General features: G+C 37.3%; 1 protein-coding gene across 29 annotated transcripts in view; it reads right to left on the bottom strand.

Annotated features, from left to right (window-relative positions):
- DLG2 (discs large MAGUK scaffold protein 2) overlaps nt 1–23579 on the bottom strand; it is a 2060218-nt gene that overhangs the window by 91365 nt on the left and 1945274 nt on the right. The window lies entirely within an intron of this gene.

Raw genomic sequence — 23579 nt, 5'->3', positions numbered from 1 at the left:
CCCTGAAGGCCATTATAAATCACAGTGCTGTTTCTCTCAGAAATATTACAGGAGGGGTTAAATGGCAGTTAGAACAGTACAGAAAATAGAAAGATAATGGGGGCACCTGGGTAGCTCAGTCGATTAAGCCTCTGACTTTGGCTCAGGTCATGGTCTCATAGTTTGTGAGTTTGAGCCCCATGTCAGGCTCTGTGCTGACAATGTGGAACCTGCTTGGGATTCTCTCCTTGCTCCTCCCCAACTTGTGTGCTCTCTCTCTCTCTCAAAATAAATACATAAACTCAAAAAAACCAGAAAGATTATGGAATAAAAGTATAAACAATAATGACCACCTTATTGAGTGTTTGTTATATGTCAGACTGTTAACATATATGAGCTCATTTTATCTCTTCAACATTTTTATCCCCATTTTGCACCTGAGGAAATTAAGGATCAGAGTGGTCAAGTGACCTGCTCAGGTCCACAGCAAGAGACTGTGTGTGAGATGTTAATTTGAGATGCAAACTCTGTTAAATAATGATCTTTCCAGGATATGATGCGATGTGGAGGGTGGAGAGGGTCAAACCAAGGGTACTTCTCTTCACTCTTATGAGTCAGGCAGCAAGAGAGGGGTGAATAAGTAAATATAGGGTACATCACCCCCAAAATGGAGAAAACATTACCTATAGAAGAGACTATCTTAACAAAGTGGGATGTTAGATTGCTTCTAAGGCAGAGGCCACATGGAAGGACTTGGCCAAGTTCATCCCAGAAATTCATTCTGTCTGAAAAATTCTTCAAGCTGCAGGAAAGCAGGGCCATCTGTTTAAACAGGACAGCTCTGTGGGAATAGCTTCATGAGGATATGTTAAATAAAATCCAGACTTTCAAGCCATTCCCCTGTAAAAGCAGAAAGAATGAGCTGAGCTTATTTTCCCTTGTCTATAAAAAGAAGTTAAATCTATGTCTGGTCACTTCATGTAGTCTTTTGTTCAAGCACTTAGCACAGTATCTGGAACATGGTGACTACTACTACCTACTTGCTACTATTATCTAAAAACCTATAACTGTCAAGCACACTGAACATGGGTCCCATCAGTCTTGCACCTCAACCTGCACTGCCTCTAACCCATATATCAATTATAAAAATCCACTGGGTAGCATGAGAAGTCTATACTCATGCTGCACAAGTAGACCTCTCAGATCCACTGTTTATTAACATACAACATGGAGATAAACATTCCCATTAATTCCTAGGATGCCTGTAATGGACCTAACAATATAAGCACTCGGTGAACAGCAAATGGCTATCCAAATGTGAAAGAATGTCCATACTTGCTCCTTAGTGCTATTTTTATTTTTTTAATAAATTTTTTAAATGTTTATTTATTTTAGAGAGAGTGAGACAGAATGTGAAAGGGGGAGGGGCAGAGAGAGAAAGGGAAACACAGGATCTGAAGTGGGCTCCAGGCTCTGAGCTGTCAGCACAGAGCCTGATGCGGGGCTTGCACCCACAAACTATGAGATCATGACATGAGTCAAAATTGGATGCTTAACTGAGTGAGCCACCCAGGCACCCCTCCTTAACGCTATTTTTAGAATACTTTTCTCATGAAAACACTTTTCTTAATGGTTTAGGTCAATTTTTTAAATCATTTTACTCTAAGGGACTTCTCCCAATAGGCAAATGGTACTGGGGACAATGGGCACATTTATGTTATAGATATTTGTTGATTTTGCTTTTTAAATAAATTTTGTTTGTGTTTATTCAATTATTTAATTTAATTTAAGTAATTTTGTCTGTAAACAATTATAAACCAAGTTACCATGCAAGAGGCCACAGAGCAATATACGAAGAGCAATGGAATTTGAAAACAAAGTTATCTGGCCTGAATTTTATCTCTTTCCCTTAAGAACTTTCAAATCCCTGTCCCCAGCAAGAGTTCCCTAGCCCTGTTAAAAGAATTGTTAAAACAATTTCTGTATCATTCTGAACCTCCATTTTCTTATCTTTGAAATAGAAATTGCACCACCCTGCCTACTCAAGGGAATTTGTGAGGATTAAATAAAATAACAGACAATGCTAATGTACAATATTGTTACTAGGCAGAAAAGTGTGCATGTTGCATTAATAAACTGGAACGATGCCTTCTTTTTTTTTTAAACTGTTTTTTAAATTAATGTTTATTTTTGAGAGAGAGAGAGACAGAGTGTGAGTGGGGGAGAGGCAGAGAGAGAGGGAGACACAGAATCTGAAGTGGGCTCCAGGCTCGAGGCTGTCAGCACAGAGCCTGACACAGGGCTTGAACCCACGAACTGTGAGATCATGACCTGAGCTGGAGTTGGATGCCTGACCGACTGAGCCACCCAGGCGTCCCTGGAATGATGCTTTCTTATATATAGTGAGAAATATTACTAATGACTGGACAGCCTCAGTCCAGCAAGAGAATGCTGTAGAAAATTCAAAGTGAGAAGTTGATTGTAGTTAGAAGGATGACAGAGATTGTTCTGAGATCAGAGGTGGATTTTAATGGCTACTGTCATCGATATGATTGCCTGATGTATTGATCTTAATGTATTCATTCATATTCCTTATTTAAATTTTATGATATCAAGTACTCATTTAAAAGTCATATTTCTAAAATAAATATAACAATATGGAAAAATTATTACAATATAATGGTATATAAATAAAAGGAATAGTCAGAACTCTATATGGTTGATTCTAATTTTGTTTTAAATATATATATAGAAGCAAAGTGCGTACACCAAGAAACAACACTTTCTTTTGAGTAGTGGTATTATGAATGAATTTTATCTTTGTCTTTGTAGTTTTCTCTACTTTCCTACTTTTCTATAGTATTTTTATTGTTAAAACTTATTTCAAATAGGGAATCCTAGAACCTTCACTCTAACTTACTGTCAGATATTCTTTGTATATTGTTTAATATTTGAAAAGCAAAGACCCTTTGAACTTGAAATCATTTATTAGCAACAAGTGCTTTGTGGGTGTGTGCATGGCAAATGGAAACTGGGGAATATAATGAGTTAAGATAGAGGGTGAAAGATCAGGGGTGTGAATCAGTGATAGGAGAAATAGCATGACCATCTGCATAACTCAAGAATTTAAAGAAGAGGGATGGAAATTGACAGAAAGTCTCAGATCTAGAAAATCATATAAATCTCTTACCAGACATAAAACCCAGAAACTTTTAAGAAGAAAGTACGATGATACAGACAGGTAGCAAAGCTACCTCCCCTCACTTAAGGCGTTTGTATACACAGCTCAGAACCCCAGAAACTACACATGGAATGAGGGTGTAAGTCCACCCCAAACCAGAGGTTCTCTAGAGAACTCCATGCCCATGCTCAACCACTGAATGAATTTTTTTTTTTTTTTTTTTTAGAGAGAGAGAGAGAGAGAGAGAGAGAGGCGGGGGGGGGGGGGAGAGAGAGAGAGAGAGAGAGAGAGAGAGAGAGAATTTCAAGCTTGACTGTGGGGCTTGATCCCATGACCCTGGGATCATAACCTGAGTTGAAATCAAGAGTTGGATGCTCAACTGACTGAGCTGCCACCCATGTGTCCCTCGAGGGATTTTTTTTTTTTTTTTTTTTTTTTTTTTTTTTTTTTTTTTTTGCCATGCATGACGGATAGCCATACAGCTTCCACTGGACCATGTGCTGAGGTGAGGAGCCAGATCACATGCTGAGGCAACTTAGCTCTTCACTGGAGGGTCTCATGGTTAGAAAAATAGTTTTTCCTTATTTTGAACCAGCATCTTAATTCTGGAAGCATAGAATAAGTGTATTGTCTCTTCTGCATGATAGTCATTCCAATACCTAACAACAGTGACCCTAGGGACTTGACTCTTCTGATCTCAAAAGATTACTAATCCCATCACTTCATAGCATCATTATGGCTTTCTGGTTCATTATTCTTCCAGATTAAATGTTTCATGTGCCACCTAGTTCTTTAATAGTTTGCTATGACTTCAGAATGGTATGCTCTTTTACTTCTGTTTTCCAAACTAATTGATTTGTTAATCTAACCCAATTAATAGGTCAACTTTGTTTGTTGACGTCAGGGGTGCAAAATCTGTCATTGTATTACCAGAACTAATTTGTGATCATAAATTTGTAACATGTGCTTTATCTCAAAATGTGTTTATAAAAGAATAATTCCAAAATAGTGATTACAGCCTCCAAGAGAACCAAGATTCATGTCTTAGGCATTTTTTGGTATATAAATGCTCAAATTTATTATTATTATTATTATTATTATTATTATTTTTAAATGTTTATTGAAAGAGAGAGAGAGCATGAAAGGGAGAGGGGCAGAGAGACAGGGAGACAGAGAATCTCAAGCAGGCTCTTTGCTGTCAGTACAGAGGCCATTCTGGAGCTTGAACTCCTGAACCATGAGAACATGACCTGAGCCAAAATCGACAGTCAGACATTCAACTGACTGAGCCACCCATGCGCTGCTAAATGCTCAATTTATTATGACAGCAAGAGATGTGACTACAAGTATCTTATGCTGAGTTCATCAGGAGAGGGGCATAAATACTTATTTGGCATAAATATAATTCATAATATTACTAAAACTGCTCTGATGAATAACACAAGCTTATTCTTTTATAGAACAGACGTATAATACCTTACATCACCTCACAAAAATGCAAAAATCAGTATCTTCCTTTGCAGAAACAAAACTTGCAAAGCTTTAAGAAAATCTAATCTAATAAAGGTAACATTTTCCTTTCCTTTAAGAAGAAATTCTCAATAAGTGGACATTTTATTATTTATCTATTTTCTATCTCCTCTCATTTTAACATCACCATTTTTTTCTTGAGAGAGAAAGACAGTGTGCCCGTGAGTGGGGAAGGGGGAGAGGGAGAGAGAATCTTAAGCAGGACTCACGTGGGATCAAGCCCAGTGTGAAGCCTGATGTGGGGCTTGATGCCACAACTGTGAAATCATGACCTGAGCCCAAATCAAGAGTCAGATGCTTAACTGACTGAGGCACCCAGGGGTACCAACATCACCTTTTGCTGAAATGTAGGTACATTTTATTTGCAATAAGCAAACTGAACCCAGATAGTACATATCATAGGGAACATTTTAACAGACAGTGGATGAAAGTTTTTCCCTTTATATACAATAAATATATACGGTTTGTTGCTGATGAATCATAACTAAATAACAGTGCCTGAAAGTAGTACAGCAAAGTGGAAAGAAAATAAGATTTTAATATGGGTGGATTTTATTTGAATTCTGGTATTATTTATTGGGTTTGTGAACTTTTGAGTTTCAAATTCCTCACATGTAAAATAATGTTAAAACCTACGCGACTGGTTGCTGTAATAATTAAACATGTTAAGATATAAAAACATGCATCATGGCCTGGCTTATGTTAGACATATACATTTCCTTACTTTAAACTCTTCAGCTAAACCTAGAGAAGATAATTCACTATACTCTCTTTCCTGTATTCTTTTGCAGGCACAAAGTTATGAAATTAGAGATGGAAGAAGTAGAGGCTCTTTTGAAATCAAAAGTGAAACTCAAATGGAGGTATCTTCCTTTTGCATATATAGCTGCTATACTAGCATGCATTGATTTTAAAGATCATGTGGACATATTTCAAGCAATTTAAATGCTCTTTTCAGGTAATACAGAACAGTTTGAAAAGATATATATATTTTTAATTTTTTTTTTCAACGTTTATTTATTTTTGGGACAGAGAGAGACAGAGCATGAACGGGGGAGGGGCAGAGAGAGAGGGAGACACAGAATCGGAAACAGGCTCCAGGCTCCGAGCCATCAGCCCAGAGCCCGACGCGGGGCCCGAACTCACGGACCGCGAGATCGTGACCTGGCTGAAGTCGGACGCTTAACTGACTGCGCCACCCAGGCGCCCTGAAAAGATATTTTTATATGTATAGGCACTACATTTATTCCGAGTATATTTGATATGTAAAAGTACAAATATTGCCTATAAGACATTTTTTTTTTAAGGTGGGAAAAAAATGCTTAAGGGTATCCAACATAGCCATACTCTGACTTTTTTAAAAAGCTTTTTTTTTTAAAAAATTTTTTTATTTGCTGTGATCTGATAGTTTCTCCAGTCACCTTTACAAGCTTATTTTCAGGTGCTCTCTATTTATTGTTATGTTGCTCTGAATAAGCAAACAATCACAGTATTAAAGATTCATTTTACCCTGAACTGAATCAAACTCTTGTGATTCCTAGCTGATAGATAAGCTCCTTCCTCTGCCATAAGAAACCACCACCAGAACTGCTGCCTCCAAGAGCACACCATCTTGGCTGCAGGAATTAGGAGACTGTCACTGAAACTCTCAGCTCCAAGGACCTGATACAACTCCTAGAGGAGCTCACCTGAGCCTTGACTCTTGATACTCATGAAGCTATTTACAAAACCATGGAAATTCTGAAAATACAGTTAAAAAACCCAACACATCTCTATAACCAGTATGTTTACCAGAAAAAATACCATATTCAAAAGAAGTAAAACTTCCAACTCATTTCTATACTCCAAGACTTGGTCAGGTGCATATAATTGGCTGAACTGAAATTATATCTGATAGAGCAGCAACATGGCACATGCACAGACATGTGGGATATGGAGTGTGCAGGTTTTAACTTTAAAAGCGGAAGAAAGGACTTTCATTTCCATGCAAGATGGATGGAATAATAGAAATCAGGTTTTACCTCCTGCCTCAAAAAACCTAAAGAAATAACATCAGACAAACTATATAAAATACTAGTGTACCAGACACTGGACATCAGGCAATGAAGGACATAGATCTTTAATAGATGGGAAACATATGAGGTAAGCCCTATAATTGCCCCAGTTTACTCCCTTGAGAAAGTTTCCAGGCCACCAAGAAAGGAGAGGGAACTCAAAGGGAGAATGCAGACTTCTGAGAAGATCAACATGCTAGAGTTTGCTGGGCAGGGTACTAGAGAGAAGAGAGCTATGTGGAAAGAAAATTCTGGAAATGTGCAAAAAGTTACCTTTGAGTATTCAGCAGAGTACTGCTTGGCATGTATTTATGAGGAAACTAGCAGAGGCCAGGAAAAGAATCATTTGAAAGGACTGGAGGGATCAGTAAATGGCAATTACAAAGTTCTGAGAACAATGCTCGTTCCCATAAGCCAATTCATGGGGCATTGAACAGGATAATCAGAAAGGTCTTGCCTCAGTAGTGGGACATAATTAGCTCTAGATTAAATGTTGCTCTGGTCCTACCAACAAACATTAAAAGCAAGACTTAAAAGGATACGATAGTTGAACTGCATCCCATAATGCAGCTCAATATTTATAGGAATACAAAATTATCTGGACCCAAAGGTAAAATTCACAATGTCTGGTATCCAGTCAAAGATTACCAAGCATATGAAGATGTAGGAAAATATGATCCACATTGAACAGAAAAATGAACAAACCCAGAACTGATTAAATGTTAGAATTAACAGGACAAAAAATTAAAGCAGAAGTATAGTATAACTGTATTCCAGATCATAAAAAAGTTAAATACAGACATAAAAGATATTTTTTTTAAAAAGACCCAAATTGAACATCTAAAGATGAAAACAATAATGTGTGAGATGATAAATACACGTGATAAAATTAATGGTGGATGAGGCATGGCAGAAGAAAAAGTTAATGGACATGTATATAAAGCAGTAGGAACTATCAAAAAGAAACAAGAGAGAGCAAAAGGTTAAACAATAGAGAATATCAGTGAGTTCTGGGACTATTCCCAGTGGCCTAATATATGTGTAATTGGAGTCCCTGAAAAAAAGGGGAGAGGGAGGAAAAGAAAAAAAATATTTGGAGAAATCATGGCCAATAATTTTCCAAATTTTACTGAAAACTGTAAACCCACAGATTAAAAAAAACGTCAATATGCTACCAGCATGAGAAACATGAAGAGAAATACACCAAAATATATCATAATCAAATAACTCAAACCAGCAATAAGGAGAAAATTTTTATGCTAAAAAAAGACACATTATGTAGAGAGGACAAAGAAAAAAAGATGACAATGGATCTTTCATCAGAAAGAATACAAATATAGCTAAAAATAACAACTCAGGAAACAACAGATGTTGGTGAGGATGTGGAGAAAGAGGAACCCTTTGACACTGTTGGTGGGAATGCAAATTGCTTCAGCCACTCTGGAAAACAGTGTGGAGGTTCCTAAAAAACTAAAAATAGAACTACCCTATGACCCAGCAATTGCACTACTAGGTATTTATCCAAAGGATACAAAAATGCTGATTCAAAGGGGCACATGCACTCCAATGTTTATAGCAGCATTATCAATAGCCAAATTATCAAAAGAGCCCAAATGTCCATTGAATGATGAATGGATAAAGATGTGGTATATATATATACAATAGAATATAACTCAGTGATCAAAAAGAATGAAATCTTGCCATTTGCAACAACGTGGATGGAACCAGAGTATATTAAGCTAAGCAAAATAAGTTAGTCAGAGAAAGACAAATATCCTATGATTTCACTCATATGTGTAATTTAAGAGCAAAATAGATAAACATAGGGAAAGGGAAGGAAAAATAAGATAAAAAGGGAGAGGGAGGCAAACCATAAGAGACTCTTAAACACAGAGAACAAACTGAGGGTTGCTGGAGGGGAGGTGGGTGGGGGATGGGCTAAATGGATTCTGGGCATTAAGGAGGGCACTTGCTGGGATGAGCACTGGTGTCATACATAAATGATGAATCACAGGGTTCTATTCCTATGACTGTGTGGCTTAGTCGATTAAACATCTGACTTTCGCTCAGGTCATGATCTTGTGGTTTGTGAGTTTGAGCCCCACATCTGACTCTGTGTTGACAGCTCAGAGCCTGAAGCCTGCTTCAGATTCTGTGTCACTCTCTCTCTCTGCCCCTCCCCTGCTTGCACTCTGTCTTTCTCTCTCTCTCTCTGTCTCATTAAAAAATTTAAAAAATATACAAGAGTCAATTTAGAATTCTATAAACAAAGAAGATATCTTCCCAATATAAAGGCAAAATAAAAATATTTCCCAACACAAGAAAGCTGAAAGAATTCATTAGCAGCTGATGTACACTATAGGAAATGGTGAAAAATAAAATCTTCCCGGCAGAAGGAAAATGAAGTGGAAGCCTGGAACTTCAAAAAAGAAATGCATAGGGAATGGTAACTATGTGTATAGATATGTAAGATTTTTCTTATTATTTAAACCTCTTTAAAACATAATTGACTGGTGAAACTAAATACTAACAATGCATCATGGAGTTTATTTTATATGTATTTATATACATATAAACATAATATATACATGCATACATACAAAATGTATGATGATACTACAAAAGGCAGAGGAAGGAAAGAGAACTATGATTTGTAAGATTCTAATGTTTACATAAAGTAGTATAATACTACTTGATGGTAATACTAAACTGAAATAAATTAAGGACATATACTATAAACCCTAAAGCAATTACTAACACAACAACAAAAAGAGTTCTAGCTAATATGTCAACAAAGATATAATAGTTACAATTATTCAACAATCCTCAAAACAGGTGGAAAAAGAGAACAAAGAATAGTACGAAGATGATTAGACTTAAGCCTAATTATATCAATAATTACACCAAATGTAAAAACTCTAAATCAATTAAAAAACAGAGATTATCAGAGTAGATACAAAAGCAAAATCCAGCTATATGCTTTTTTATAAGAAACGTACTTTAAAGACACATCAAAGCTAACATTAAAAGGATGGTAAAAGTTATATCATGGTAACACTGGACAAAAAAAAGAGACTGGGGTGGTTATAAGAGCAAAGTATATTACCATCAATAAAGAAGGTAATTTTGTAATGACAAAGGTACAAACTCATAAAGAGGGCATAATAATCCTAAGTGATTATGCATGTAATAACAGAACTTCAAAATACATGAGACAAAAACTTGAACACGACCAACTTGACTCAGTCAGCATTTATAGAATATTCCTCCAACAATGGCATAATACATATGAAGTGCATATGAAACATTTGCCAAACAAGACCATAGTCTGTGTCATAAAACAAGTCTCAAGGATTCAAGTCATACTAAGAACATTGTTTGACCACACACGCAGTTAGTAGTAGAGTTAGCATTCATCAGGTCCTGCCTAGCGTCCAAATCTCTGTTTCTTCCACTGTATTTTCCTCCCTGTTGCCTCCTGTGTGTTTCGATTTTTCTCTAACCTACATGGCTTAGGGATTCTTTGTCTGCGTCAACCATTACAGCTATCTGATAGGAAAGAGGCTTTCATTTCCCTCTTCTACAAAACTTCAAGAATAAGCACTTCCTTAGGATCAGTTAACTGAAACAATCTGTTGTGGCAAGTAAAATTCTTAATATAAACATTGGAACTTTAGGACAGTACATAACTTGGAAAAAAATGTCATTTTTTCTATACATTAATTTCAGGTCTGGAAATGACTTTACTTGTAGAAGCTGGTGAAATTATATCATATTTCTGCTCTGTTTACTCAGCTTTTCTCACTTGCTATTTGATCTCTGTAAAAACTAGCATATTAGATGACATTCAGAAGCATGCCACATTCCTGTGGCTGTACCCATATTTTGACCAAAAAGAAAAAGAATGAAAACAATACAAATTACGTGCATATTTTGCAGACTTTTATTGCTATGCTATTCATAAAAGCATTTTATAAGAATGTGTAAAGTGGAAGCAGACATTTAAAGATTGAAAAAAGATAACGTCACAAAAAATAATAGTGATTAAAAAGAAAATAAATATGGCATGTGCTACTGAAGGAGAAACACAGCTATAACTTACATACTTTTAAAATGATAAAATGTAGAACTTCTCAATGTTTGTTGTTATTTTTGAGTATCATCATTGCAAATTTCACTTGTATCATCTATGACTTTATTTGCCAATTTTTATGTGCACCATTACCGATAGAAATATTTGCAGCATCATTGTATATATGTACAATGTAGATGGAAGTGGACTGTTTACAATTTTCCCCTACTTGCTTTCTTCCTTATTAAAATTGCCAGTGGTTAAATTTTAAAAGAAAAGGAGGCTATTATGAAGATAATAATTCTTAATCTCTAAAGCAACTACTAAATACCATAGTTATCAGGAAAAACTGCTTACCATAGGCTGAAGCATAACCTTGGATTTATAATTGGCTTAAAAAACATTTATTGAGCACTATTCTCTGCTAGGCATTGGGATGAATAAAGATAGATATGTCTTCTTTTGATGTGAAACTAGAGCCCAGGTCAATACAGCCCTACCATGATGGTTATATACTTACTACTTTTCTTTTCCACTCAAGGGAGCCATGTTGGAGTGCAAGCAAGTGAAGAAATTATCAATAAAAGAGTTATTTTATTTTTTAATTTTCATTTATTTTTTAAATGTTTATTTATTTATTTTGAGAAAGAGAGGGAGAGTGGGGGAGGAGCAGAGAGAAAGGGAGAGAGAATTCCAAGTAGCCTCCCCTTGTCAGTGCAGAGCTCCATGTGGGACTCGATCTCACAAACGATGAGATAGTGACCTGAGCCAAAATCAAGAGTCAGATGCTTAACTGACTGAGCCACCTAGGTGCTCTGTTTTCTTTTCTTTTTTTTTTTTTAATTTTTAGAGAGAGATTGAATGCATGCAGGGGAGAGGGCCAAAGTGTGTGTGTGTGTGTGTGTGTGAGAGAGAGAGAGAGAGAGAGAGAGAGAGAGAGAGAAAGGGTGGGGGGGAGAATCTCAAGCAGGCTCCACACTCAGCACGGAGCCTGATGGGGAGGGGTTTGATCCCACAACCCTGGGATCATGACCTGAGCCAAAATCAAGAGTCAGATGCTTAACTGACTGAGCCACCTAGGTGCTCTGTTTTCTTTTTTTTTTTTTTTTTAATTTTTAGAGAGAGATTGAATGCACGCAGGGGAGAGGGCCAAAGTGTGTGTGTGTGTGTGTGTGTGTGTGTGTGTGTGTGTGTGAGAGAGAGAGAGAGAGAGAGAGAGAGATAAAGGGGGGGGGAGAATCTCAAGCAGGCTCCACACTCAGCACGGAGTCTGATGGGGAGGGGTTCGATCCCACAACCCTGGGATCATGACCTGAGCTGAAATCAAGAGTCGGATGCTTCAGTGACTGAGCCACCCAGGTGCCCTGTTTTTGTTTTTGTTTCTGTTTTTTAATTTTTAGAGAGAGATTGAATGCAAGCAGGGGAGAGGGGCAAAGCAAGAGAGAGAGGGAGGGGGAGGGGGAGAGGGAGAGGGAGAGAGAGAGTGAATCTCAAGCAGGCTCCATGCTCAGCACAGAGCCTGATGGAGGTGGGGGGGAGGGCTCAATCCCACAACCCTGGGATCATGACCGGAGCTGAAATCAGGAGTTGGAGGCTCAAGTGACTGAGCCACCCAGGTACCCAAAAAGAGTCATTGTAAATCTGATCTAATTTATAAAAAAACATAAATCTGCGAAACTTATTTTATCAACAGTAATATATTACATTGTGTGCTATATTTGTCTGGTCAGTACTACTGCCCTTCCTCAAATTTCAACATTAAAATTCTGATAGGAATTGCTGTATTCTTACCTGAATCTACATTCTGGCTTCTGTAGAACAGCACCTAACCCAGGGCAAGGGAATCAAAGACCCCCACCCATACCTCTTTCATTGTGGGAAACACTGGGACCAGCAAACAATTTTGTCTTATGGTAGAAAGTTCGAAAGGTACAACTTGGGAACTTTGAGAGACAAGTTCCCTAATTTGTGGACAAATCTGTACCTAGTTAGAGAAATCAAACACCCAAGTGGAGAGAAGCAGAGACACGTGGCTGAAAATGTTTGATGGCACTCAAATGCTCGGTTCCTGTTCCTGAGTCACAGCTCTAATCTTGTTCCTCTGTTTGGTCTATAAAACAAATTGCCCCTTTTTTGCCTAAGCTTATTGAACTTTTTCTTTTTGAAATCACTTGCAAACAAAAGGACATAAATCAGTGCATTGTAACTTAAAGAGAAGAATCCTTCCCCACTGGAAAGGGTCATTTTTAGACAATAAGGACAGAGTTTTACACTGTTAATCAGGAAGTTTACTAATAATTCCATAGGCAAGGTGTTCTATTTTACGATGAAGAATCATCCACCAAATAAATGTTAGAGGAAATAACATTTCAGCTAAAGAAATATATTGTTGCAAGAAGACACAAGAGCTATGCTAAAATTGAATTAAGATGTTCATTTATCAGATAATATTGACTTGCTTTATTACCATAGAGGGAAAAGGTATGATTCTAGAGAGGAAACTTTTTGCTTTTCCCCAGAAAACCTTGTCCCTAATTCAAATGGAAATAAAAAGTGTCCTATGTGGAAGTTTTGAATCTATATAAAGTTGAATCTGGGTTATGTCTCCATGTAAATAGTAACTCCATGATTCAGAACCAAAGGTGCTTCAAGAAAACAGATACTTTTTTTTTCGAATGAGCCTCTTTTATTGATCCCAGACTGGCTTTATTTAAAGTTACTAACACCAAATAGAAACCCCAAGAGAGTAAGTGAAACTGGATTTGGGAATATTAAATATTAGGCTCTCCATATTACCTTTCACTTCTCATTTTGAGATGCTTGAATTTGGTATTCTGATTTTGGATTCTACCCTGGAAATCACACGGATTGCCACATTTTTGTGATTTGGTTGCAAAGCTGTCCAGGCCCAGGCTATCAGAATATTACCCAGGCAGACCCCGAACTTTTGGGACCCAAGGATGGTGATCAGATAGTCAAAGGAGAAACCTTTCAATTCACGTCTGTGTATGTCTTCCAGATACCCACCTGCTCCCAGGCACAGTGCTTGGTGCTGGAAATGCAATAATGGATTAAAACACAGTCACTACTCTCAAGGCTCTCACAGGAAAGTAAGGATGTTGAGGCTCATTATTGAAATCACAGGCTGTTTCATAGTTATATGCCTACTCCCACACCCAGCAATATATCAATAGATAGGTCGCATTTGTTGGATTTGTAAATCTGCTCTAGGCTTTAATATATAAGATTCTGATTATCAAAGAAAATGTAGTAATAATGACAATTTCATAAGGGAAGATTAGGTAAGTAGTAATAAGAAACAGTACCACTATTCTTCAGTGCCAAGCACTCTACTATATGCCTTACTTACATTATGCATCTGTAGAGAAAGACTGTGTGGAAAACACCTAGTTCAGAGACTGGCAGAGAGATACACTATCATAAATGCTACGTATTATAACAATCTAGTCAAAGAGGTCCTTGCTAGCTCTATTTAACAGGGGAAGAAGCTAAGGTTCAAAAAGGCAAAATGATTTATGTTAAGTCGTACAGATAGTGCATAGCAAACATGCTACCGACTCAGCGAGGGTCTAGTGCCGAAGCTCTTGCTCTTTCTACTTCAATGCAGTTGGGTCAGAAAATAGTGCAGAAGCTAATTTGCATGATCTCTCATCTAAGAGTTTCGCTTTTTGCTTTGTTTTGTTTTGTTTTTTGGCAAGGCACACTAACTAAATAAGAATGAAATGCTCCATTCTGTTCAACTACCGTTTGTTGACACTGCATTTGGCACACAACAAGAAATGCCCTTTGAAAGCTAAATATCCCAAGTTTGAAAGTCAGAAATTGCCTCTTTAACCTTTAACCAGGTCAGACAGGGCAGATCTGTCTCAGAGAGGACTAGCCTGCCCTGCACCGTCCTTCAACACATGCTCACGTTCACATACACACATGTCATCAAAGCCTATTTGGGCAAGGGCAGGTTTGGATGCCATTCACTGCACTTGCACTGGACTCCTTTAGCAGGTGCAGTGAGGTGCCACACAGGGAAGAACACCAATGACAAGTCTTAGAAATGGATTTGAGACCCACCTCTACCTATTATTCTCTGGGGCCTGACATTAATTCTTCAAACTTTTGACCCTTGGCTTCTTTATCCATAAAATATACCATTTCGAAGTGGTTTATCTCTAAGGTAACTTGCAGTCTTGATATCTCATGGCTCTCTTTTTGGGCTAAAAATAAGCTTAAAAGGGGTGCCTGGGTGGTTTAGTCGGTTAAGTTTCTGACTTCGGCTCAGGTCATGATCTCGTGGTTTGTGGGTTCAAGCTCTGCATGGGGCTCTGTGCTGACAGCTCAGAGCCTGGAACCTGTTTTGGATTCTGTGTCTCCCTCTGTCTCTGCCCATCCTCCACTCTCTCTCTCTCTCAAAAATAAATAAACAGTAAAAAATTTTTTTAAAAGCTTAAATGAGCCAACTGATGTGGTTTATTTTAGGGTTTTAAAGACAAGTCTTGTCTCTTCTTATGAATAGTAAGTTTCTTGAGAACAAAAACCACGTATCTCTGACTATCTTCTTGCAGCCCCTAGCAAAATACCTATCATGTAATAAGTGTTCAGTCGAAATTTTTTATTAATAAAAGAATAACTGACAACTTTATATACTAAAGGAAGGATGAAATTTCTAATGCAAAAGTCAACAGAAATGTGCCTGCAGTGTCTCAGATGTTTTGACATCTACTTCTCAATCTAGTTCAAGAATAACAATTCTGGTTGGCTGGTCAGATGTCTTTGAAACATTAAAAAAAATCTGCATTTCTTTTCTATAGTTGAGTCTTACTGCTAGGAAGTGTTTACAACAAACAGGCTTATTTTTCTGTGTTTGATGTTAAATTTTTGGAATACTTGTGAAGGACAGCAGCAAGCCATTTGCACGTTCCTCTGAGAAGCACATAACATGAAATGAACTAGGTCTCTGTTTCTTATCACAAACTTCTGAACTCTGAGTCATTTGTATTAGGTATTAGGAGATGGGTTAGAATCACAGTAAGTAAAGGTCCATGATGGAAAAGACTATCTTACTCATTTTTAAATTCCTGGTACCTAAGACAGTGCTAAACGCATTGTAATGATTAAAAACATTTGTTGTATAAATGAACCTATGGATAGATGCCTAATTACGGAACTGAATTTACACTGCTTTCAGAATTAATGTGTTTTATGACATATGCTACATAGTAAATGGGTTGATAACCTAATTCTATCTAACAGCACTCCTAGCATAAGAGAGGGATTACTCTAAACCAAATAGATTTAACCTGAGGAATCTTAATTCTAGATGAATACCTTAATGCCTACATAGTATCTCTGAGAATGCAATGAGTTACTGAAGTTGACCAAAGATCAGGTTATATACTGGAAGTTTACTCAGTTGAAGAGGAGCCATCAAACTGGAATAATGTACACTATGAAATGAAGCTTGTGTTATGACCAATAGAATATGATATAAAAAAGATCTCTGTTGCAAATGGAAGCAGATGTTCAAGAGAATAGAAGTGCAAGTATAAAGACAGGCTTTTTTGAGGAATATCCTGTGTGGAAATGAAATTGCAGGATGAGCCATCCCAGAGAATGTGTCCTGTCTTAGACTAACCATTGATGGAGGGCAGAAAGTTTGAGAATGGAGGCATGGAAGGTAGGAAATAGTGTCAAAATTAGTAATTTAGACAAACATCAAGTTATAATAATTTGTTCTTTGGTTTAATCAACAAGAGGTGCTGGGCACAGAACTGGGTGTTTTAAGAAAGAAAATAAAAGTGAATAAAACATGATTCTTGCCTTTAAGTAGTTTATAGTGAAATGGCTCCTTTACTTTTCAGGAATGACATAATAGGCACATATATATCTGTTTCAAATTTTTCATTTGTTTAAAAAAATTTTATACATTTATTTATTTTTGAGAGAGACAGAGTGGAAGTGGGGGGAGGGGCAGAGAGAGAGAGGGAGAGACAGAATCCGAAGCAGACTCCAGGCTCCGAGCTGTCAGCACAGAGCCTGACGCGGGGCTCAAACCCACAAACCGTGAGATCACGACCTGAGCTGAAGTCGGACACTCAACCAACTGAGCCACCCAGGCACCCCAGTCAAATTTTTCATTTGTAAAGTGAAGATATTACTCTCTGGCCAATCCATCTAAGCAGAGTTTGGAGATAAAATGATAACATTATTGTGAAGGTGCTTTATAACCATTTTATATTGTATGGAAACAGAGGATTCTTCTTCTACTACCACCATGATGACAACAGTAGTAAAGAAGAAAGCAAGAATTTTAAAAGATAATATAAATGTTGAAACAAGTTTTTATAATAGTACTTGATGAGGGAGCAAAAGGCAGGGCGAGGGCAAAGTATGAGCTAGCATCCTCCCCCATCCTCCCCCATCCCGCGCCCCACACACCTCCCATGTGGGATAGGTGTAATATCCCTGAGGCACTCCTGGCTGCCCAAGAACAAAGGAAAGGACAGAAAACAAATGGTTAAACTGATAGTCTCCCTCAGTTTACAAATATCTTAGTAAATTACAAGAAAAAGTCAATCTTATCAATAGCCTACTCCAGAAAGCTATAGACTCAGTTTCCTGAAGTCCTGACATCACTCTTCCATCCACAGTGATGTGGGGAACAAAGGCAAGTAGGAAATGGCAGGTAAAATTAAATTTCCTTCCCATTGACAAATACTTCAGGCAAATACAGAATATAACATTTCTCCAGGAACCCTCTAAATTCCCAATGTTAATGTCTTATTAGAGAGAAAACAAGCTTAGCTTGACAATAGCAAGGCCTTAGGTATTTTAGGAGTTCTTTAGCATATCAAAGTCCTTCCCCAGGCCTTCCTTTTGCTTTTATCTCTCCCAAATCCATAGTATATAACCAATCACTCTTCACAACCCCAGTGCAGCTCTTTCTGTCTATGGGTCCTGTCCCTGGTGATTTAATAAAATCACCTTTTTTGCACCAAGATACCTCAAAATTTCTTTCTTGGCCGTCAGCTTCGAACCCCCAACATTCCAAAGCCTCATCAATACTGATTAAGACTGGCTTCCTAACAAGATGGAGATACTGACCTGGGTGTAGCTAACAATCCATGATGAAGGCCAGGGGTGGTACCATCAGGTACCAAAGGAAACCCATTATCCTTTCTGCTACTTTTGGCCTGTTTACAGATAGCTTTCTCAGTTGAAGTCTATACCTGTACCCAGATGCTGCCACATCTTTGTACTTTTTGTGATTTCTCTCTTTCTACATCCCAGCTGGGGAGAGCTTTCCATGTTGTATTAAAAACAGAACAGCAAATATACTTTAATATTTTCTTCCTGTAGCAGCACTGAGATAGACTCCTGGTTTTGCTACTTGTCGGCTGGGTGACTCAGGTAGATTATTTTACTTCTCTGTGCTTCTGGTTTTGCTCCTCTATGCAATGAGGGAAACCCACTTAATAGGGTTGTCGTGAAGATTAAATGAAATAATTGTGTTTATATAATATTGGCATATTAGTTTCTTTAAAAATATTATTTCCTTCCTTCCTTTATTTCACCTATATCCTCAAGATACATGGTCAGAATTCAAAATGAATAGCCAATGTTTATTGAATTATACATATTGTTCTACATACTGTACTTGTAGTGACTACTTAATCTGCACTGCAGCTTTATAAGGCAGATACAACTTTCATTTACAACTTTTAGAGAAGGAAACTGAGGCACAGAGAGGCTAAAAAGCAACATGCCTGGGCTGCCTGGGTGGCTCAGTTGGTTAAGCATCTGACTCCTGATTTCAGCTCAGATTATGAACTCACGGTTCCTGAGATCAAGCCCCGCATTAGACTCTGTGCTGATTCCCCAACTGGGATTCTCTCTCTCTCTCTCTGCTCCTCTCCTGCTTGCACTTTCTATTTCTAAATAAATAAGTAAATAAACTTAAAAAAGTAAAAAAAGTAAAATGCAACTTGCCCAAGCTGTCATAGTTAGGGAATTGCAGAGCTGGGACTCAAACCCACAAGCTCAGGCAACCTAGCTGCAAAGCTGGCGCTCTTAACTGTTGTCCTGTAATGCTTCTCCAACCCAAGCTCAGTAATGTAATTATGAGTTCACACCAGGGTTCTGAATATTGACATATAACACGGCAATGCCCATAGGAGCTATTTTCTTTGCCCTTGGTAAATTGGGCTTTTAGAAGAAGATGATTCTGATTTCAGATCCTGGCTCCTCTACCTCTACCTATGTGGCTATGAACGATTATACTTATTCAGCAAAGGTTTTATGAAGATTACATGAAATGATCTCTACAAGTGCCTGACACAGAGCAGCCATTCCAGAATGTAGTTGTCATTACTATCATGCTTTGGGTTTTTCAAAAATTTGCCTCTGGGTTTGTTTTTTTTTTTTAATCTTTCTTTTTGTCTGGCTGTAAGCAGTCACTTTAAGCTAATAGTCTCTTGTTCACTATGTTAAATTTGCTACTTTTAATAGGAGAGTGAAATTAGAATTGGTAGCTAATAGAGAGAAATGATCCATAAAAATCAAGTGGAAATCTTATACTGGTATGAAGTTTGAATTTGTAAAAGCACAAACATAAAATTGCCTAGATATAAAGATAAAAATAGAATATTCTTAGGTCATAATGTTCCCATTGTTTAGAAAAGTAATAGTAAAATAGTATTATTTTCTGACAGGAAGCCAGCAATAAATAACCCTTTTCAACATGTGGCATTAAATAAGTCCTTGTTAATACTACTTTACTATATGATCCAGCAATCCCACTTCTGGGTTTTCACCTCAAGGAAATGAAATCACTATCTAGAAGAGGTATCTACATCCCTAGTTTATTGCAGTGTTATTTACAACAGCCACAGTGTAGAAACAAACTAAGTATCCATCAATAGATGAATAGATAGAATGTGGTATATACACACAATGGAATATTATTAAGCCATAAAAAAGAAGAAACTTGTGACATTTGTAACAACATGGATGAGACTTGAGACATTATGCTAGGTAAAATAAGTCAGATAAAGGCAAATACTATATGATCTCACTTATTTGTGAACTTATGTAATCATGTGGATGTTGTTTACTTATATGTGAACTCATATAAGAGTAGATTAGTGGTTGTCAGTGGCAGGGTGAGGAAAATGGGTGAAAGTGGTCAAAGGGTACAAACCTTCAGTTACAGGATGAATACATTCTGGGGATCTATTGTACAGGATACTGACTACAGGTAATAATACTGTATTGTATACTTGAAAGTTCCTAAGAGAGAAGATCTTAAAAGTTCTCACTACACACACAAAGGTAATTATGTATTAACTAACGTTACAGTGATAATCAATTCGTAGTATGTATGTGCACCCAATTATCACGTTGTACCTCTTGACTTACACACTGTTATATGTCATTCTCAACTGGGGGAAAAAGAGGTAAAGACATTGGAAAAAATTAGATACTTTTCATTAAAAAAAAAAGACTACTTAAAAACAAAGTAAACCTAGATAAGCATGCCAGTAATTAAAACATTAAAAAGGAGAGTAAAAGAATATAAGGCTCTTTGCTTCCCTTAGCAAAACACTATAAAAGACATATTTATGGTTCACCAAATATTCATATATTCATCAGACTCTGTGCTGATTCCCTCCTATTCCCTCCTATTTACCTCCTATTTCCTGGGCCCCTTACAGTTAGGCAAGGTCCCACGGCTTGATCTGGCCAATGGGCTATGCGTACATGTGTCAGTATGCAACCCTTTCTCTTCTCCTGTCATGACTATCACAGAACTTATTCCCAGTGGTCCAGCTACAAGATTGTGGCAACTCTATCATCCTGGGTAATGAGTGATGACACAGAGCAAAGCTGTGGCTCTAACTCCATTTGAAGCATAGTGTGGGTGAGAAACAAACTTTTGTTGTGTTAAGACAATTTAAGGATTGTTTATCATGATGTCATAGACTGTCTCAGCCTGGTTAAAACAGTCTTCAAGCAAGCAATTTCATAAAGCACTGTACAATTTGCTTGGATGTTTCAAATGCATGATCGTTTTAGGCTGACAAAGTCCTAAAGAACATTCTACTGGTCAAAAGAGTATAAAATTAGACATAATATTGTCTTAGACTGAAGCAATCAAGGTTTATATTAGATAAAGGGGAAACTCCCTAAGAATAGGGTTGTTAAAGAGAAACCAGGTGTAAAGGATGCTTGGGGGAGGGTTTACAAATCGGAGGGGAGGAAGGGTCACACTAGAAGAGATGGCCTCAGTTTGCTTCTAACTCTTGAACTGCTACCAAGCGACTTGCTGGATGTCATTCTTGGGAGAGTTGCAATATTTGGACCCAGAAGGTTTATATGGGATTTCTCAGTGAAAGCATATAGGCTTCTATTGTGATTTTTCATAACTTGTTTCTACTTTAAAGATGGGCCAGATTTCAGGAAATAAATTAGGTGGGCTCTATACAGCTTGGCTGAATTTAAATTAAAAGGTATATCTGCTGATTACTGAACCATAGTAACTAATGAAATTCATAATGCTTTTATATAGTGATAATACTAATCTCTTCAGCTTCTCATGCTGTTCACATATTTAGGAGTATTCCTTTATTGAGGTTATCGTCTAAGGTCTCATCTGACTACAGGCGTTCTCATATAAGTTACTTAATATATTTAAATTATCTCAGAGCAAGAAAACTTGAGAGGCAATAAATCTAATTATTTAGGGAAGCAATCACTTTTCTCTAGGTTCTTTTTTTTTTTTTAATGTTTATTCATTTTTGAGAAAGAGAGAGAGGGACAGAGACAGAGCATGAACAGGGGAGGGGCAGAGAGTGAGGGAGACACAGAATCCGAAGCAGGCTGCAGGCTCTGAGCTGTCAGCAGACAGCCTGATGTGGGGTTCAAACCCACAAACCATGAGATCATGACCTGAGATGAAGTCAGATGCTTAACCGACTAAGCCACCCAGGTGCCCCTCTCTAGGTTCTTTGATTTGTCAGATGGAAATGGCAGTGTAGATGTTTCCTCCTAGTTCTGTTGTACAAAAATGAGTGAAACATTATTGCACTTGGTTTTCAACTATTAATGAAAGTATTAAGTGATTTTGTACTAGACACCGTATTGAGTGTTTTATGTACCTTTCCCTTAAATTCTCAAAATCCTATTCTATAGGCATTATCATCATTCACATTTTTCAGCTGAGGGAACTGAGGACAATTGTTGATAACCTTCCAAGTTCCAGGCACTAAGATGAACTGGGCTTCTTCCTGATTTTTCTCACGTTAAGAATCCATCTAAGGATCTCAAGTAATGGCTAAAGCAGGCATTTTAATTACTGTTACTGCACAGGTGGCTCTGTGAATATATGAAGTTAAGCTGTTGAGTCTGATTTGCTGTGGCTCTTCTCTACAACTAGTTTCTCTACAGGGAACTAGTAAGTGCTATTCGTGATGTGGTTGAAGGCTGACCTGCAGCCAACTGATTTACTCATAAATTTCCATCTTTATCTGATCCCCATGCTCCTTGGAGACACTCGTTGAAATGAAAGTGCCCATCAACACATAAAATACTGTTGAGAACATTTTGCAGAAGGAACAAAAAATGAATAACAGAAGTTCCAAAAAGCAAACAAAAGTCTGCAATTATCAATTTTCTGGCCCTAAATCTCAGCTACGCCCTTGATGAGATAGAGATAGTGCTGTAATAGGCACATTATAAGAGAATATATCAAAATGATATTTGGATGGAAAGAAAGTTGTAGGTATTTAGAAATTTTATGAAACTCTTAGAGTGCATTTGCATATTGACAAGAACACGATCTGATACACACAAGTCTAGTAGCAACTCTGTTAACTCTAAAATTAGCTTAAACTATAAAACAAAGTCAAAGAAAATGTGCATAAGAATAACAAGATTTAAAGGAAGTGTAACTATGGCTTATTGGTTACCATATCAATTACCAAAATTGTCTCTGAAGGTCTGATATGAAAAGAGAATGTCCCTTTCTTCCTCCATATCTCCCTTAAAGTCAACATAATAACAAATAATTTTCCTTCCATTACACCAGTTTCTCTTCATGTATTTTCTTTCCTAGTTAATGGCCCCACCATTTATCCAACTGCCCAGACCAGAAACCTCAGACTCGATACCTTCCTTTCCTTCAAATCTAACATTCTATTAGTGTTGAATCTAATTTAAAATGTTGCTTCACTCTTTCTCACTCATCCCATTGCCCCGCCTTAACCCACTTTCTTTTAAATGTTTGTCTATGTTACTATAATAGTATAAATACTATAATAGTTGTTTTCCCAGCTTCTGGTCTCAGCTACCTATAACTCATCTTCCCCACTGCCTTAGGGTAACATCTAAATCACGAATATGATCTCATCACTGCTCTGCACAAATTCCTTACTATTTAAAATCATTCTAAAATTATTTAACAGGACATTCAAGACCTTTCACATATGAATCCAAATTCCTTTAAAAAATTCTTTAGGGCTTCCATGTTTTAATTGTACTATGTTCATTGTTCCCAATCATAACCATTCACTTGAGCAACTCCACATTTTTGTTCATGTTTCTTCCGCTATCTAGAATGGTCTTCCCTCCTTTCCTGTGCTGATTATTGTCTCGAGTCCATTTCAAATGTATTTTCTTCTGGAATACACTCTGAGAATGGACCTTATCTGAAATTAATTGCTCTCCTCTCTTAACACCCATAGCTCTTAGT

This window comes from Leopardus geoffroyi, chromosome D1 (genome assembly GCF_018350155.1).
Source record: "Leopardus geoffroyi isolate Oge1 chromosome D1, O.geoffroyi_Oge1_pat1.0, whole genome shotgun sequence".
In the NCBI taxonomy this organism is placed as follows: Eukaryota; Metazoa; Chordata; class Mammalia; order Carnivora; family Felidae; genus Leopardus; species Leopardus geoffroyi.
This window is presented reverse-complemented; position numbering and strand designations above follow the sequence as displayed.